General features: G+C 48.2%; 1 long non-coding RNA gene across 1 annotated transcript; it reads left to right on the forward strand.

Annotated features, from left to right (window-relative positions):
- Positions 1-1,010: 1,010 nt before the first annotated feature.
- Positions 1,011-16,545, forward strand: LOC135908103 (uncharacterized). Its single transcript, XR_010566205.1, has 2 exons — positions 1,011-1,157; positions 16,415-16,545. It is a non-coding gene; the product is annotated as an uncharacterized lncRNA (long non-coding RNA).
- Positions 16,546-18,373: the final 1,828 nt, after the last annotated feature.

Below are 18,373 nucleotides of genomic sequence, written 5' to 3' on the forward strand. Positions count from 1 at the left end.
GAGCCATGGAGTTCCAGCCGTTGTACTTGCTCAAACGCTTGTAGTGCGTGAGACATTCCACCACGTCCTCACCGAATTTTCCTGAGAAAGGGCGGGGCCCCACCTGATGCATGCAGGCGCTGGTTGTTCGCAGTGGAGCAGCCAGAGAAGGCTGTTGGTTGCCGATGTGGGACATCGGGATCTCAAGTAGTGTCGGAGGCAGTCGAGCGAGGCGTCGGCTCCGGCGTGGCACTTGCTGCAGCAGGTCCGTCGTGTTGGTCGAAGTACCCCGCACCTCCACCACAAAGCCATTACGGTTAATGTTGAACCGGATTTATGTAAAAGACGGGGTTGATGGCGAAGTCATGATGGCGTCCCGAGGCTGCGCCAGCTAACGTCTTCCTCCTCTTCTTCTCGCCCGGCGCATGCCGTAGCAATATATATATATATATATATATATATATATATATATATATATATATATATATATATATATATATATATATATATATATATATATATATATTTATATATATATATATTTATATATATATATATTGTCACGTGGTCGTGCCGTCAAAGAACACAGTAGCAGTACTGTGAAAGACAAAACTAGCTTTTATTGGGCGAACCTGTGCCTACAAAACAGGCTACACATAAAGCACAACGATAGCGGCGAACACAGTCGGCGATCGTCGAAAATCTGATCAGCGGGTCAAGCGCGTCAGCATAGAGAAAGAAATTCAACAAGAGGGGACACTCTTCAAAAACTGGCAACAGGAAACACGCCACGCCTAGTTTCCACAACGTCCGTTAGTTGACGCGAGCATAAAAAAAAAAGAATGTGAAATAAACTTCCAGACAACGTTTTATTTTTTTTATTCCTTCCCACTAAAAGTGAAAAAGTTTTGCGTGTAAATGAACTTATACTTTGCAACTTTTTGTTGCGTTGCCTAGTAACAAGCTAGCGGCACGCCAGACGCGCGTGCATATACGTCATGCGCCAGACAAGCCGCAGGAGTGAGCGGGGGCGGTCGTACGTGCGAAGCTCGCGAGCTCGGCGACCCGTCTGTTTTGGATATAGCCCATTTTTTGGGGGCTCCCGGCCTTCTCTATGCTTCTCTGGCGTGTCGTCTGCATTTCCACACGGCACCACTGCACTACTGGACTACGGCAAGGTGAGAAATTGTGTTTGACAGTGTGCGGCGCATTTTAATCACATTTAGGCTTAGTTCGAGTGGCGCAGTTAGCGAAAAACAGCACCGCCGTTCTGGCGCAGTTAATTTGAGTTAATGCCTCGTCCTGGGAGATGTTTGCGACGCTTTCTATGAGCCGCAACATTACTGTAACTTATTTCGGTAGTATTTGGGTACGCTTGCCGCGCCCGGCTTATTGACGCAGTAAGCGAAAACCGGCTCGGCCATGTGACGCATTTGCGCGTGTGCATGCGTGCACTACGTCGTACACTCTAAGCCGAAAACGGGGAAAAGGGGACTAACGGCAGCCGTTGGACCTTTGGATCAACGGTTAATCCACCGTGCGTGCCGTGTGCAGAGGCGAAGTGTCGTGCGCAAATTTGTGGGACTAAATGTTCGTCCTTGCAAGGTAACGGTCGACGGTGGGGATCAACGGCACAATTTAGTCCTCTGACTTTAGTCCCTTTAGAGAGGGGAGCTCCGTGTCCCTCTCCTCCCTGCCTGGACGGGGTGGCAGCGGGTCATAAAACACTGTCGCTCTGCTGTCATCCCGCCCACACGAAGGTCAACAGGCTTTCGCCATTGGCTAACATTTTGGCGGGAATCGGGCCCTGCTTGCGTGCACTCCGGGTAGCGTATTTGGAATATCCAGAAGGTACAACGCATGGCAACCGCAGCACCACGCTATTGGCTTACGAGCCTGCGGGACGCCGTGATGTCACTCCTAGCAACGGCGCCAAGCGATAACTCTCGTTCCCGGTGCTCTCCGTACAAAAATCCCTCACGTGACCTGATAATAGGTGCCTAGGGACAGGATTGTTTACGGTTTTTGAGAAGGCATGATGGTGGCGCCGAGCGACGCCGTGGCGTGTTCGTTCTCGGCATGTTCGTTCTCCGGCTCGCGCGGACCGTGCGTTGTTCGACGTTGCTTATGTGATCGTGCTTGCGTTGCTTGTGTGTTGGTGGTAGGTTCTGTGTTACTTGGCGGAAAGCCGCGAGTAGTGGTGGTGCGGCAGTGCGACTTTCGCCTCGGTGAGCTCTGGCAGTACAGAATCTGCGTTGTGACCCGTGCTTCTAGCGCCTCGGCAGCGAAGTTCTGCGAACCGCGATGTGGCGTCGCCGTGTCCGACTTTGCTTAACGGACATTGAGGGATGTGCTGCTCGCTACAAGTCATGTAAATGCGACTGCGTCGATCGCCCATGCACTGTTCAGCGCTGATTGTGTACACAATTAAGTGTGCTGTGTTTGAAACGAGTGGTGCAGCCGTGCAGCGGGGGGTGGTGGAGGAGCAGAGTGGCTTAGGGGTCTCCATTTGCACGTTCACAGATATGTGCTCCCGTTTTGGTCTCATTAGCGGCTGTCGCGGGATTGTGGTGTGCTCCTTGCCTAGTATGAAGTTTACGATGCTAACACACAGCATGTTCGCGTTTTTCCGTGCTATGTGTCATTTGCATGATGACCGAGTTGAAAACAAGGCATATGTCTGTGTTGTTTGCATTTGTGTGTTGTAAATTACTTCCTATTGTGGAAGTTCTGGCAGTCTTAAACATAAACGTAAACATATAAACATATTTCTGTGTGTCTGAAATTTTGAATTTCCCATAATAGCCTTTACGACTGATAAGCGGGCTACACAGCCTGTGTGAATCAGCTACCTTTTGTTGCGACCCTCTTCCATGTGGTAGACTGATGCATGGTGCGCGTTTATTTCTGTACTGTTGTAAAAACCATTTGTTTATTCACCCATGGAGTACAAATGTACTGCTTCTTCGCCGCAGTACATTTTAGTTGCGCGCTGAAGGATACTAAAAGTGGGAGGGGACCGCTATCACCCAGCATAGTATGTCCACTCAGGCGACCTGAGAGGCGGCGGTTGCGCGAGTGTATAATTAAAGAACTCTTTTTATGTCCAGTGACAATGGCCCCTTTCCCCTTTAGTATGCTTCACCGCAGTACATAGGAGTATTGCGAAAAAGGTAATCTTAAAAAGCTCAATTATGCAACGTTTCTTTCGTAGCTTGCTACACCGCAATACAGGGGTGTAGCATCGTGCAGTAAAGCATAATAAGAGTGGAAAGGGCACATAGGTTTACTCATTATTTTCAATTGTGATATAATTTGCAAGTGCATCTGTGCTCTTGGTAAGCTTTATTGACAATTCTTTGTACATTACAAATTCATATTGCCAGGAAGCTTACTAAGGCACATTCGCCATATTGTAATGCATTATTCACCTTCAATGCAGGAGCACAATGCGGATTCATGCCTATGCTTCTGGCTGGACTGCACGTGCTCTTTGAGAACTGATTCGTTGTTCATAAGTGCACTGGTACTTACTCTAAACTGGAGGGCTGAAGTTGATACGGAAGCACAATCTTTATTAAGAGGACAAGATGTTGCCAAGGTGGTTGTAGCACAGTTTTTTTTTCTTCGAGGTACCTTTTCTACTAGAAGCTTCCATTGCAGTGTTTCGAGCCTCTTTGAGCCAGCACATAGTCTATATAAACATCGGACACCGATTGGGAACATCACCTATGCTCTCTGCAGTAAGCTGCGCACAGGATAAGTTCATGCCTATCTATAGAAAAAAATGTAGCATGACCAGACTAAAAGGGGGTGGGCTGCATCAATACTAAGTGTTAAATGTTGCCTTATCCTTTCTGTTGAGTTTTCTGTTTTGTGCTTTTTATTATGGATCCTCCACAATAACCATTAGAGTGCCGAACGTGAGCTTGTTGGTCTCAGATCTCATGGTTGTTACTAACAAAACAGTGTGATAAACAAACAAGGGCTTGGAGGCATCCTGTCACCTTGCTTATTTCATGGTGTTGCTTCATGAGCACCGTAGGCCTCCAGACCAACTAGGAAGGGAAATTTGTTGCAATCACTTCAGAACTGTATTGCAACCAAACGAACAGTGCTCTCAATGACAACATTTGGACAGTAGAGTGCTTGCACCCAGCAAAGTCTAAGAAGGAAGCATTCAGGATGTGCAAGTGGGCCTTTTGAAGCTGGCATCATTGTTGAAGGGGCTTTGCCTGCTACCCTCTTTATGGATACACAAAGATGATTTCCTCTTTGAGAGGGATTGTTTCAGATGTCGTTACATGGCAACAATGCTGGGTGTATAGTAGCAGAGAAGCTTGTCTTTGCCCACTGTCAATAATATGTTCCTTTTCCAGTTCCTGTGGAAGTGCCTACTTTTTGTACACAATGTGCTCTCCATGCATGCATGCATTTTTAGCTTGTAAAGATGTCTATTACCCTTTGCCTCAAGCTGGTCCTTGTTGATGTCACCCAAGAAGGCATTGTGGAGTATGGCGATGCGCACTTACAAATCAGTGTTGATGCCAGTGAAACCAGATTAATGGAGCTGCCATTTATTTCTGTCCACTCCATCTTCATCCAGTTACAATGAGCAGTTCTTTGTCCAAACAGAAGGCATATGTAGTTGGTCATGCATAGCCTACGCACTAAGACTTGTTGGCGTGCCTGAGAACCTTAGCAGTGTCTATATGCAAAAACATTCTGATGTGTTGATGACTTCCTTCTCTTTATCACCCTTTGCCTGATGAAGCCAGCAACTTGGTCACCCGCCGTGGTTGCTCAGTGGCATGGTGTTGGGCTGCTGAGCACGAGGTCACGGGATCGAATCCCAGCCACGGTGGCCGCATTTCGATGGGGGCGAAATGCGAAAACACCCGTGTACTTAGATTTAGGTGCACGTTAAAGAACCCCAGGTGGTGGAAATTTCCGGAGTCCTCTATTACGGCGTGCCTCATAATCAGAAAGTGGTTTTGGCACGTAAAACCCCATAATTCAGCAACTTGGTCAATTAGATGTACAACAGGCTTCCCATTAGTTTTCTCAGCGTCTCCTTTACCAGGGTGCTGCTCATAGATATCTGTTTTCTTGACCTTGCACTGCACTTAAACCATGGCCACACCTGCTGAACCTATAGTATGCGATCAGAAAAGTGCTATACATCACGTTGCTCCAAACTCATGACATGCGCTACAAGGCCTTGTGGAACACCCTCATTAATTTCCGCCCTCATCATACTGTATGAAGTTTCACATGACAAGTGCGACAATTAACATCTGCTGGTTTTTCAGTGCTATTCCTGTCCAGCTTGCTGAAAGCTGTCCCGAGTGTTTCAAAAGCAAGACTGCTGTCGGACAAGAAGTGCATAAAGCAAGGGTAGCAATAACCATATATGTCACACAAAATGAAGGTCACTGAATGTACAGGCGATTTAATTCTTATCCAACAAGCTTGGTTCTCCCTTTGCAAGTGAGTAAACCCAACTTGCCCCAAAGACATGGCCTGTGACAAACTATGTGCCAGATGCTGTGTCCCCTGCAAAGCCGAAGATGTGTACAACATCCTGACACCCGTAGTGGCTTCTACACTGGGCAAACAGGCTACTACAAGAATGACCGCCTCTAATAATATGCTAATAACATGAAAACGTGCAGAGATTTGGCTATTCATTGGGTCCAACTGCAGGTGCAAGCCACTCTTCCACCAGATTTGTGTTGTTCACAGGAATTGGAGCTATACAAATGCAGACAAAAACAGTGATGTTTGAAAGTAGTTGAGTTCAACTATATTCTGCACAAACAGTGCTACTTACAGCGCCGGTACCTTGTAGCTACATTTCATGGCTGTCCCGCCATTCAAAGGCACTATTCTTGAATTATTAACTTCTATTTATACTTATGGTGGCCACATATTGCAAGTACATATCTACATTTGTGCAATATGGTTAAATGATGTCAACTATGATAGCCATTCCTAATCTGAGATGCAACAAAAGAACTAATATAGACAACAAATTGCAATTCAAGAAGACAACCCGTGCACAGGATAAGTGATAGACTTCCTTTTATTGAACAAAAGTCACATGTGTCACACGTCACCAGCAGTGGGTAGCAAACTTGCAAGCTTGGGTGACAGAGGCAAAACTTAGCAAAATGCTACACTCATACTCAAATGTATAATGGCCTATGACACAATAAACTACATTATATTGTACTGAATGAAAGGGCAAGACTCCATCCAAGAACACATTACGGCACAACATAATTGACATGGTGTAAAAGATGTTAACACGCCTTCCCCATAAAAAAAGAAACACTGAAAACATGCCTTAAAGGGCAATGTGCAGTGTCTGAAAGCAAGGAAAAACAACCCAAAAAAGGTTTCGCTAAGTCTTTCAATGATTAAAATTGTCAAACTGTCTTGTCACTTCTTAATGGATCTGCATTGTGTACTAGGGTGTTCTGATAAGGCAGTTTCAGCAAGTGTATTGGAAAGCAGTGTTCCCAGTCTGTGCCCAATATTTCGAATTTAAAGAGGGTCAGGCTGCCTTTCAAAGATGTACATTTTAATTTATAAAACAGAAAAAGGCAAGCAAAATTGCTGTGCTTTAGAAATTCACTTAAAGCAGTGCTAGTAAATTAAAGTATTAGTTTTCACTTATACAGCTTTCCACCTCTAACATTGTTTATCCCAGTTGTAAAAAGATGGGAATTTCTTTTTGAACAGAACTTTTTAAACTATATTTAACAGGCGAACCAAATACATCATAAAAGTGGCATTTCGCATTTGCAACAACTTCAATGTACTTGAAATTCAGCATATTGGGACATGGAGGAAGCCATAAAAATGCAATAACGGCCCGAGAGAGTTCTCTGCAATTAGGTGAAGAAATTGGCACATACCTGCAACATTTATTGATATCTAGGGTGAACTTCAACATCCAATGCAATATAGGCTCTTTCGGGACTGTTTATAACGTTTTGTGCCAGCGCACATACGTTAAAACACTATTCAGTGCTTGCACGCCGTGTCGATGTATGCCGAATTGCATTAACAGGACGTGAGCAGCACAGTAATCGCAAGGGCGTTTTGTTTCCTCTTGAGGGCATCGCGCTGCGTATCATTAGTAGTAGTGGTGGAATACGACTCCATCTCACAGGTTCCGATCTTGTCAGCATGGTTTTCGCCCAGCGATCCTCGCAGCGTAAACTGTCGCACTGGCGTAGATCCCGATTCCTATCAATCGGTTGTCGGCATGGGTTTCGCCCAGCGATCCTCGCAGCGTAAATTGTCGCACCAGCGTAGATCGCGATTCCTATCAATCGGCAGGGCGGAGACGGCGCTTCGATGGATGGGACGGAAAGTCGCGTCACCCTCGGCTCGCGACCGCGCCAGCACACAGTTACGCCAGTTTCACGTAGCCGCGTCTGCGTGCCAGCCACGACAAAACGTTGGCCACGGCGTTGGCCACGACACGCAACAAGCTACGCGAAACCGCTGGTGATGAGAGTACGTTGTTAGGCATGACGCCACGGCGCGTCCCCGCAGGCGGCAGCCAATAGCGTGGCGCTGCGGTTGCCATGCGTTGTCCCTTCTGGATTTTCCAAATACGCCTCCGGGTAAGCGCGCGCAAGTCGGGTCCCGGGGAGACCACATCGGGGCGTCTGAAGGTGCGTACGTGTTTTTCTCTGCCGGCGGCGGCCCCCTTTGTCCGCCGCCGGCCGATGGCTACTTCGGCTCGTCGGGGTCCCGGCGGGCGCGCGCGCACTCTTCCGTCGTCTCGATATCCTGAGGCAGCGTCTGCCGATCATGCCCCCGTCTGTTCGTCTGTCATTTCTTTCTCGGCTTTTGTTCTCGATTGCCGCAAGGCGTTCATGCGCCGTCTGGGCCGGCAACCGGATACAAGAGGCCGAGACGAGGCATACGGTCGGTTTCTGAGGGAGCTCGCGCGTCCCTTTTCGCTTCTAGGCATTCCAGAACGAAGGCGACGGCCCGTGTTCTGCTCGGGCTACGTGACCCTTTGAAGAAAAAGCCAACCTATTCGAACGCACTAGGCCGGAGTCACAAACAAGAAAAAAAAAAACTGCAACATGTGCTGTGAACAAAGAGTACCGAGCGCCGTTGAGTCCCCTGCCCGGACCCATATGGGTGACAACACCCGACAGAAAACAAAATAAATAAATAAAATGACACGTGCAAACGATTTGCCTGCTTCGCATGGAGGGTTTGTCGAGAACAACGAGAGGGAGAGTGCGGCACCGTCGTAGACATCGCAAATCGGCAGTGCGTGTCGTCCGCTAGCAAAGTGTCGTCTGTTAGGAAAACAAGTTGTGGGGCTCGCGCGACGGCCGCGCGCCGCATTTGGTACGAAATTGCTGTTCTGTCAACAGGCTTTGACGCTGAAATGTCGCACTCACGTACGGTCTGCTCCCAAGAGAATGCACCGCAACGCAACACGGCAGCCCGTTTTAAAGAAGACGAAAGGAGCCTGCCGACGACACTCCTGAACGGCTACAAGCATATTGTGGAATGCAAGAAAACTTACGTCGCGTCGTTGACCAAGAAGAATCAGACATGGAAAGAAATAGCAAAACATTTGAATGCCAACCACGGGATTACGCGGCGCGATCACCTGCAACTGAAAAAATGCTGGACCAACCTGAAGCAAAAGCGGAAAGAGGAAGCTGCGGAAGAACAGGGAAAGCGCCACAAAACTGGTAAGCGGACATGTTCTGCATGACTGACTTATTTGGGCTACTTTTTGTTATGTGTAGTCACAGGAGATAAGAAAATACGCTCGCAATCAATCTTTCCGCGACTGCGGGAAGCGCACCAGTACCAGCGCGGGTGCTTCGCGATGAGCAGAGTCACCTTTCCTACTGCGCGGCACACTGTTGACTGAGGAATGCGGACCGGACCTCCGGTGACTGTTTGAAACGTGCCAGCGCCGTAAAACATCACAGCCATCAGCAACTGCAGCATAGGAGGCACACAGTCGGTCCTCTATTGTCCCAGCTTACCCGGATAGGCAACGTAGCGAGAAGTCGCACGGCGTTCTTCGTGAATCTGTAGCGACCGAGGAATTGTTCGTCGTCGTACAGCTCCATCGAATTCCCTCGGTCACGTAGGGTGGGTCGCGGAATTTTCGGCAAGGGCTGCGCCTCTGAAAATGCTGTATCCATGGCGTAGCAAGCAAACTCGAAAGCAGCTAACCTCCGCGCGACGTCCGTTCGGGAGGCTGCCATGTTGGAATAACACACGAAGTCAGTTTCAAGCTAGCCCGGGAGCAGACTTCAAACTTGAGCGGACTTCGACGCAGCCAAGTCGTTCCCAAGTCGTCCGCAAGATCAAGCACGATTTACGACGCGCGGCGAAGCTGTCTTGAGACTGCCAGAAGTCAAGTTCGAGCCAAGTTAGATCTCTGCATTCGGGGGTTGTAGAGTGCTTCTAACTTATATTTGACTGTGACTGCTCCTGACTTAATTTCATTTTCATGATTTTACTCTGGCTATGACACGTTCCATCTGCTGTATACTTTGGAGTTGTTTTATTTTGTTTGAACTGCTGCATATTTCCAGTCAATTTTTTTATCTTCTGTATCTATATGTCATTACTGTATACCAAGGACTTGGCATTTGTATGCTAGTATTCCTTTATTTGTTTTGTTAATTGTGGCTCAAGATGATGGTGGCAATATGTAATCAAAAATAAACATGGGTTACTTGAGTTCGATCATTGTTTTTGTTTGAAAAGCTATGGCAACCTGGAATCATTGGAAAAGTGATTTCGGACTAACTGGGAAGGACTAAAAGTTGCTCCTGCAGTTACTCCCTGTGGACTAACCTTAACAGACTAACTGTTGGTCCTCTAGGAACTAACGGGAAGGACTAAAAGTTGCTCCTGCAGTTACTCCCTGTGGACTAACCTTAACAGACTAACCGTTGATTCTCTAGGGACTAACTGGGAGGGTCTAAAAGTTGCCCTCACTTTTAGTCTGCAGTAGTTGCTCCCCCAGTTAGGCCGCTGCATTTGCTCCCGCAGTTAGTCCAAAATTGGTTCAAAATCTGTGGTAGGTCATTTAGTCCCCCAAGAGACTAACAGCCATACCCGTTTTAGTCCTTTTTGGCTTAGAGTGTAGCGCCTGAGACAGACAAGTTTTCGCGCATTCTGTGGCCCCCAACATTATTGTAACTAACGTCGTTATATTTGGGGTAGTTTAGAAGCACGGTTGCCGCGCCGGGCTTATTGACTCAGTTAGCGAAAAGCAGCTCGGCTGTGTGCCGCAGTTTCGCGTGTACTGAATCTTACTGGTAGAAGTTCGTGACGCATTCTCTGACGCGAAAAGAGTATTGTAAATTATTTGGTAACTTTTTGGGATACCTTGAGGCTTGCTCGCCACGCCTGGGGTTTTGAAGCTGTTAGCGAAAAAAGCAAGCCGCGGCCGCGGCCACAGTGAGTTAGTTTTGCGTGTACTGAATTTTAGTGGAGGAACAGGAAGGAAGAAGAAGTGCCTCGGAAGAAGAACACCTATAGCTGTGGTCTCTTCATTTTCCTGTGTCTCGGACGTTCTTCAACATCAGAGACTGTGCAAAGGGCACAACGTCATCCTCCAGGATGGGGGATAGGAATCCCAACCAAGCGTTTGACCCTGGTCGTCCACCACTGGCTGCATCGAAGACAAGGGACGGCACTGGCCCTTCCGCTGTCGCCCTTGAATCTTCCGACAGCTCAACGGTTGAAGAAATGGAATCAGACAACGATTTCACACTTGCCGTGGGTCGCCGTTTGAAGAGAAAACTCAGGAGGACATCAACAGACAGTGAATCGTTGCCCAAGCAGGACAGTGGTAAGCAATCATACACTGTTGCTTACGTCCCTACCACAGCTACCGACGATCTGAATACTTTGAACAGGCAAAGCTTAACGGAGTACTTTGAGCGAATTGCGCCCGGCCAAGTCAGCGAGATCAGAATTAACGCTCGGAGGAACATCCTTTCGGTGGACGTGAACAACAAGTCAATTCTGGATACGTTAAAGGCTGCCACACTACTAGGAAACATCCCAGTGCGCTCCTTCTTTGCGTATGGAAAAGGAACCTCGACTGGCGTTATCTCTGATGTGGACAAACAAATCGCAGACACTGACCTCCAGAAGCTTTTGAATTCCACCGCACCACTAGTGCAGATTCACCGCTTCGGTCAATCCCGGTGTATTAAAATAGTCTTTGACTCTGAAACATTACCTGCCTACGTAAAAGTAGGATACGTAAGACACCGTGTGCGCCCTTACGTGCCAAAACTGGTGCAGTGTCGGAAGTGTTTCAAAACAGGACACGTAAGCGCAGCTTGCAAGGGCGGCGTAACATGCCAACGGTGTGGAGGGGCCCATCAAAATGATAGCTGCGATGCTACTGCCCTAAAATGTCCCAATTGCGCCTGTCCACATGAAGCGACATCAAAAGACTGCCAGAAAATCAAGGACGAAATGTCAGTGCTTCGAAAGCTGGTGCGGGACAACTCCACTCACAGACAGGCTGCTACATCGATACGCCACCGCAGACGTCGATCGCGACACAGACGACAGCAAGACAAGAGTGCTTCCCGTACAGATGGACCATCGGCCGCTTGGCAAGCTCCTCGCTTGCCAAGTTTGCTTCTGCGATCAAGATGCGGGCCTGACGTACCTTCTTCGGCAGCAGCACGTGGAACACATGCGCTGCATAAAACGACGCCTCCGCCGACCGACTCTGACATTGACTGGCCGTCGCTCCTACCCAAACAAACAGGCTTAAACGCGTCGGGTGATGTGTCTGCAAAGGTGGTTGAGAATGATACGACAGAAAATGCAAATGTACGAAGTATGCTGAAACACCTGATAACTACGATGCGTTCACTTCTCTGCGGACTACAGACGCCGGTTGCTAAGACCGCGCTACATGTTCTAGATGCTTTGGAACCGCTCCTCGCGGCTCTACAATAAGGCATCATGGCGCTATCTTTTGAAAACCAATTACGAAGATCTGCAAGAATGCAGTGGAATGCCAGAGGCCTACGAGGCCGCCTCGCAGACTTTCGCCAATGGATGTTTAAATACCAGTTTCCCGTGGCTGTAATATGTGAACCAAACATGACGTCTTCACTACGTGTATCTGGATATGTGCCACTGTGGTCAAAGAATGATCACAATTCAAGCAAAGTGCTCACTTTTGTTCGTCGGCATTTAACGTGCCTTAGTAAAGACATTCCTGCACATGCTTCGAACGAGTACGTTTGCATAACGCTGAAGTACAAGCGGCGCACACTCTCAGTAATTGGCGGGTATATACCCCCAACATCGAGCATAGACTGTTCATATTTGCTGTCCATACTGAAAGCTTGTCCGGGTCCCCACATAGTCATCGGTGACTTTAATGCCCACCATACCATGTGGGGCTCTGCTTCGACGAACGCCCGCGGTAGAGACTTGGCTGACTTCATGCTTAGTCAAGGCTTGATGGTGATCAATGATGGCTCGCCAACATACCTTCGGGGCTCTAACTACAGCAGTTGTCTTGATATTGCGTTTGTTTCAAAAAGCCTGCTGTCTGCTACACGATGGTGTACTGATCTCGACACCCATGGAAGTGACCATCTACCAACATATGTTCAGCTGAAATGGTTACGTCCCCCAGCTCCTCACACTGTGCGTTCTATCGATTGGCCAACATTTCGAGAATCTGTGACCAATGCATGTCAAGCCATCCAAGCACCATCCAATATTGAAGATGTCATCGCGGCAACTTTACGTGACACAACAAAACACCTCAGCGTACCCTCACCGAGATCATCTATTGATGACCAGTACGAGCGACTTCGCGCGATACGGCGTCGAGCAGAACGGAAATACAGAAGGACCAAATCACCATTAGACGTCACTGCATCACGCCGGGCTCAGCGTCATGTCCTGCGACACCTTGACAAGCTTGACAAACAACGCTGGCGATCATTCTGCGGCTCTCTGGATTCGAGAAAACCTCCCTAGAATTTGGAAAATTGTACGAAGCCTTCGCTCGCCTCCACAACAGCTTCATCCGTTCGGCGCTGTGGCCATACGGCAAGGCCGGCGTGAAGTTGAGGTCGCCGATGACTTCTGCAAATTACTCGTGAGCTCTTCGAACGACATACCAACCCATTCACGACTGACTTTCCCGTCATCTAGTGATCACCGTCTGGACGCACCTTTCACTATGCACGAGCTCGACGCTGCGATATCTTCTTCCCGCCGGTCAACTTGTCCAGGACCAGACGGAATTACATACTCCGCGATTTGTCATCTTGGAGTAGAAGCTCGAGAAATTCTCCTGGTGCTCTACAACTCTACGTGGGACACAGCAACTGTGCCTAATCACTGGAAGTGCAGTCGTCTTGTGGCTTTACTAAAACCTGGGAAATGCCCACATGATCTCTCACATTATCGGCCAATAGCCTTGGCAAGCTCTGTCGGTAAAGTGATGGAGCGGATGGTACTGAGCAGACTGGAATGGCTACTCGAGAAAAGTGGTGGACTTCCTGATTTCATCAATGGATTCAGAAGAGGCCGATCATCAATTGACGGTGTGATCGACCTAGTATCTTCTGTTCAACAGGAAAAGAGACGCCGTCGTCTGGTATGCGCAATATTTCTGGACATCAAAAGTGCCTACGACAACGTCTTCCACCATTCGATTCTTCAGGCGCTTGAGGATATTGGTGTTGGTGGCCGGATGTATGCATGGCTGCAGAGTTACCTCAGTGGCCGCACCATTTTCATGTCCACTTCGGATGGCGAGACTGATAGACATGACGTTCGCAGGGGTGTTCCGCAGGGTGGTGTCCTTAGCCCAATATTGTTCAATATCATACTGGTGGGCCTTGCAGACGAGCTACCTGAAACAGTGCGTATCAGTACGCACGCGGATGATATCTGTATTTGGTCATCTGGGGTCACACGTCCACAAGTGCGTGCAAGACTCCAACGTGCGGCTACCATAACGGCGAAGTACTTGCGCCGTAGAGGCCTGCAACTCTCAGCAACTAAGTGTGCAGTCCTGGCATTCACGCGCAAATCAATGCCACATTATCCAATCGTTGTCGACGGAACAGCGCTCCCTTTAGTCACCCACTAGAGATATCTTGGCGTGATAATAGACCGCAGCCGTTCTTGGACCAAACATGTTACTGCGCTTAGGGCTAAACTGAGCAACTTCATACACGTTCTTCGTGTAATATCAGGACTGAGATGGGGCCCCTCTGAGCGAAGTTTGCTCCAAGTGTACCAGGCACTTTTTGTGGGCTACATACGCTACAGCATGCCTGTGTTATCTAACATGGGGTCCTCTTGTATACGCACGCTGGAGAGCCTTCAGGCACAAGCACTACGAATATGTCTTGGCTTGCCACGCTGCACGTCAACTAAGGGCACAATAGCGGAAGCACGGGTTTGTCCTATCGACATATACAGGTCTTGTGAACCTGTGAGTACCTATCTTCGCCTGCTAACCAGACACTCACACCATCCACTGTCAACACTTCCAAGCACCAACCTTGACTGTGCTTTTTCTAAAGCTATTGCATGTCACGCAAGCATTGTACCTGCAAGATTCCAGGCCACCGACATCCCCGTGACACCTCCATGGACATTGCCAAGACCACTAGTGAGGCTTCAGATACCCGGAATCAGGAAGAAATCTCACGTTTCCTCCATTGGCTTGAAGCAGCTCACCCTGTCCCATATATTTACATCATATAGTGGGACTGTACAAGTATATACCGATGGTTCGGTCACGCCATCTGCCACAACGGCCGCATTTGTCATCCCAGAACTTGGAATTACTCAACGATTTCGATTAGACCACAAATCGACATCTACGGCTGCAGAACTTGCGGGAATACGAGAAGCTGCCCGTTTTATGAGAACGCAGACACCCCATAAATGGACGATATTGTGCGATGCCAAATCAGCGCTACAGGCGCTAAAATACTTTTTAAAGAAAGGACCATACTATATGCTCGTGCTGGAAATCGTCGAACTTTGTCACAGTGCCGAGTTAAGTGGCCACGTGATTACCTTTCAATGGATGCCTAGCCATTGTGGTGTCTTTGGTAATGAACTCGCTGACAGTGAGGCAAGATCGGCCTCCTCTTCCTCTGATGAAGTACGGATTGCCTACTCGCGACCTGACACCAACTCCATGATCAAGGCACTCATGCAGGACCTTACAAAGGCTTACAGAGCCCACTCTGATAATATTCACAGACGTCTACATAAGATTGACCCAGACGGTAAATTCTGTTTGCCCCCGAGGCTTACACGGAGCAAAACATCATTGCTACACAGGATTCGGCTCGGCGTTGCTTTCACCCGTCGCTACGCACACCTCATCGGCCAATCGAACAACCCCGATTGTGTACATTGCCAGATGCCCGAAACACTGCAACACGTACTGTGCGACTGCCCAGCATATATGCTGGAGCGAAGGACGTTAGACAGTTTCCTAGCCAGCGTTGGCAGACAACTACGGTCGGAGGAAGCTATCCTCGGCCCATGGCCCGACACTGCAATTTCAGTGCGTGCAACAAAAGTATTGTTGAAGTTCCTGCAGGACACCAAGCTCGACGAGCGGCTCTATCGAGGCAACTGTCTCATGTATACATAAGCACTCACCACTTCTCTTATCATCATCATCCATCCCAACACTTTCACTCCTCTTCCCTCTTCCCCAGTGCAGAGTAGCAGACTAGAGCGCACTAGCTCAGGTCGACCTCTCTGTCTTTCCAATCAATAAATTCTATTCAGAATTTTAGTGGGACAAGTTTGTGACGCATTTTATAGCCCTGCAACAACATATACATTATTGCGGTACTCACGCTTCTCGAAAACGCGACGAGCGATTGCCGAGAGTGATAACACGGGAGTGTTGCATGCGCCGGCAGGACACGTAAAAGATAAGACGGAGGAGCTCAAGAACATGACATTTATGTATTCTGAGCGACTGAAAACAGGCATTGCACCGACGAGTCTGCCTTGAGTGCGATTAGAAGGCATTCTGCGAGCGTGTAACATGGTCTGGCCTAGCCTGTGTTGTAGCTACCTTTGTGTACTTGGCGTACCATCGTGTCGGCCGAGGCCAAGTTGTTTTGGAAACGCGCAGTCAGCCGTGTATTTGTGCACTTAAAGTGCAGGAAATAATTCCCGGGAAAGGAGGGGTGCTTGAAAATCGGATGTTCAGATTTTATGGCATTGTTTTGGAGGAGTCTTTGCTGCGAAATGTACGTAAAAGTGAATTTATCTGTAATGCCGCTCATTCACCACTTACGCACGTTTCGCCTCTACACGCAATACTCCTGTTAGGTCAATATACGGAAATCATACATGCTTGTAATTTACTTTCTTTCAGCTGATGGCATCCGGTGGAGCATCGTACGGCAATGACTGCTGCTTACCTGGTGCCACAACTTTGGATGAATGCAGAAGAAGCCCGGAACGAGCATTTATATAGAGCAAAATAAACATTCCATCATTTCAGAAGACGTCTTTCGTTTTCTTTATGAAATTGCACCTGACAGATTCGGCGCAGTCTTTTAAAGATCAATCGCAATCGTTTCTACTTGAAACGATTCCACGCGAAGGCCACGCGAGGTTCAGCAGAAGCGAAAAAAAAGAAAAAAATTGGAGGACGCTTAAGCTTCGCCTTCAAGAGTGGAACGCGACAGCGTTCCCGTCGACCCGCCAAGGGGTGTAAGACAGTGGGCTACGGCGCAGCGACTACGCGCCCCGCATCGGACGCGGTGGGCGTTGAGCAGTGCCGCGTTCGGCGCGGCAACGAAATGTGCGCCTGAGCAAGCGACGCACGCCTGAGCCTTAGAAACAGCTCGTTTCTAAGGCAACACCGCATTCACTAGAGACGCTTTTGTAGCGCTTTCAAACATCGAACTCGTGGCTGAGAAATTAATATCGCTTGAATTTCGCCAACTCATCGAACAGCGGCAACCAATCGGGCGGTTCTTTCTGGGCTTTGTACACTTCACGCATGTAGACGACACTTTCAATAAAGTTTTCTCGTACAGAATGGGCATTCACATCAGCATGACATACCGACATTCTTGTGGACCATATACTATGGAGGCTCAGCAGCATAATAAGGTCATATGGAATATCGTTATTGCCTGTGTCTAAGTATCTGATACCACGTGGGGTTATTGGTAATGCTTTCTTTAATGTTCGTTGTAAGATGTCCCAATGAAAAAAGGGATCCCAACAATCAATGAAGACGTGATCGACAGTCTCTGGTTTTTTACACTTTATACAATCGGTGGTCCACGGCACATATATTCCCTTGTCGGCCAGCCAAGTCTTTACAGGCAAGGTATTTGTGTGGAGTTTGAAGAAGAATGATTTTACCGATGGTTTCACAGGCATTCTTTTGACCCTTTTGAGGACATCATCGCCTGAACCTCCATAGTATGCTAACCTATACATTGGAACTGGCATTAATGAGTCTATCATATCATGGTACAATTTCTTTCTTTTGACGGAACTTAAATATTCTAGCGAGAATCGAACACTAAGCATACGGAAAGATAGCACTACTTCCTGAAGGAAACCTTTCACTGGAGGGGACTGAACAGTCGAACACGAAACGAGGAAGTCAGGTAACAGATTACATAATCGCACTTGTGTCATGGTGCGCAAAAATGGATCACTGTGGTTCCGCAAGAACATAAACCGCGATACAATCTGGCGTACAAATAGGTGTGATAGTCCAAGACCACCGCTGCGAACTGATCTGAACAGATTAGAGCGGCTGCAGCGTTCCCAGGTTGAGTTCCAAATGAACACAGCAAACACTCGATGCAGTTTTTGTACATTCACTCGCGCCATGAATAGCACTTGTAGTATGTACCATATTTTTGCAACCAGAAAAATGTTGCACACAGTCGAGCGCGCGAACATTGAGAGCAGAGAGTCAGCATAAGCTAAGCTGATTCTCTTTTAACAATGTATTCGCATGGCAATTCTGTGACAAGGAAATAAAGAGAAAAAAAAACTCGTGGCTGAGTGGTAGCGCCTCCGTCTCACACTCCGGAGACCCTGGTTCGATTCCCACCGAGCCCATCTTGCAAGTTGTTTTTTATTATTGAAGTGCCTGCTGAGATTTATCGCTCACGGCCAACGCCGCTGACGCCGACGCCGACGACACCGGCTTTTCTGCGACACGAGCTCCTTAACGCTGTCGCGTTAAAATGAATGCCGTGCCGAGCAGCGGAGCCGGCGCGGCATGTACCAACTGGTTTTCAAAACGCGCGCACCCAAAACCGAAACCGGAAGGAGTCAACAACATCCGCTTGGTGTGCTA

The sequence above is a fragment of the Dermacentor albipictus genome, chromosome 5, assembly GCF_038994185.2.
Source record: "Dermacentor albipictus isolate Rhodes 1998 colony chromosome 5, USDA_Dalb.pri_finalv2, whole genome shotgun sequence".
NCBI classification, from domain to species: Eukaryota; Metazoa; Arthropoda; class Arachnida; order Ixodida; family Ixodidae; genus Dermacentor; species Dermacentor albipictus.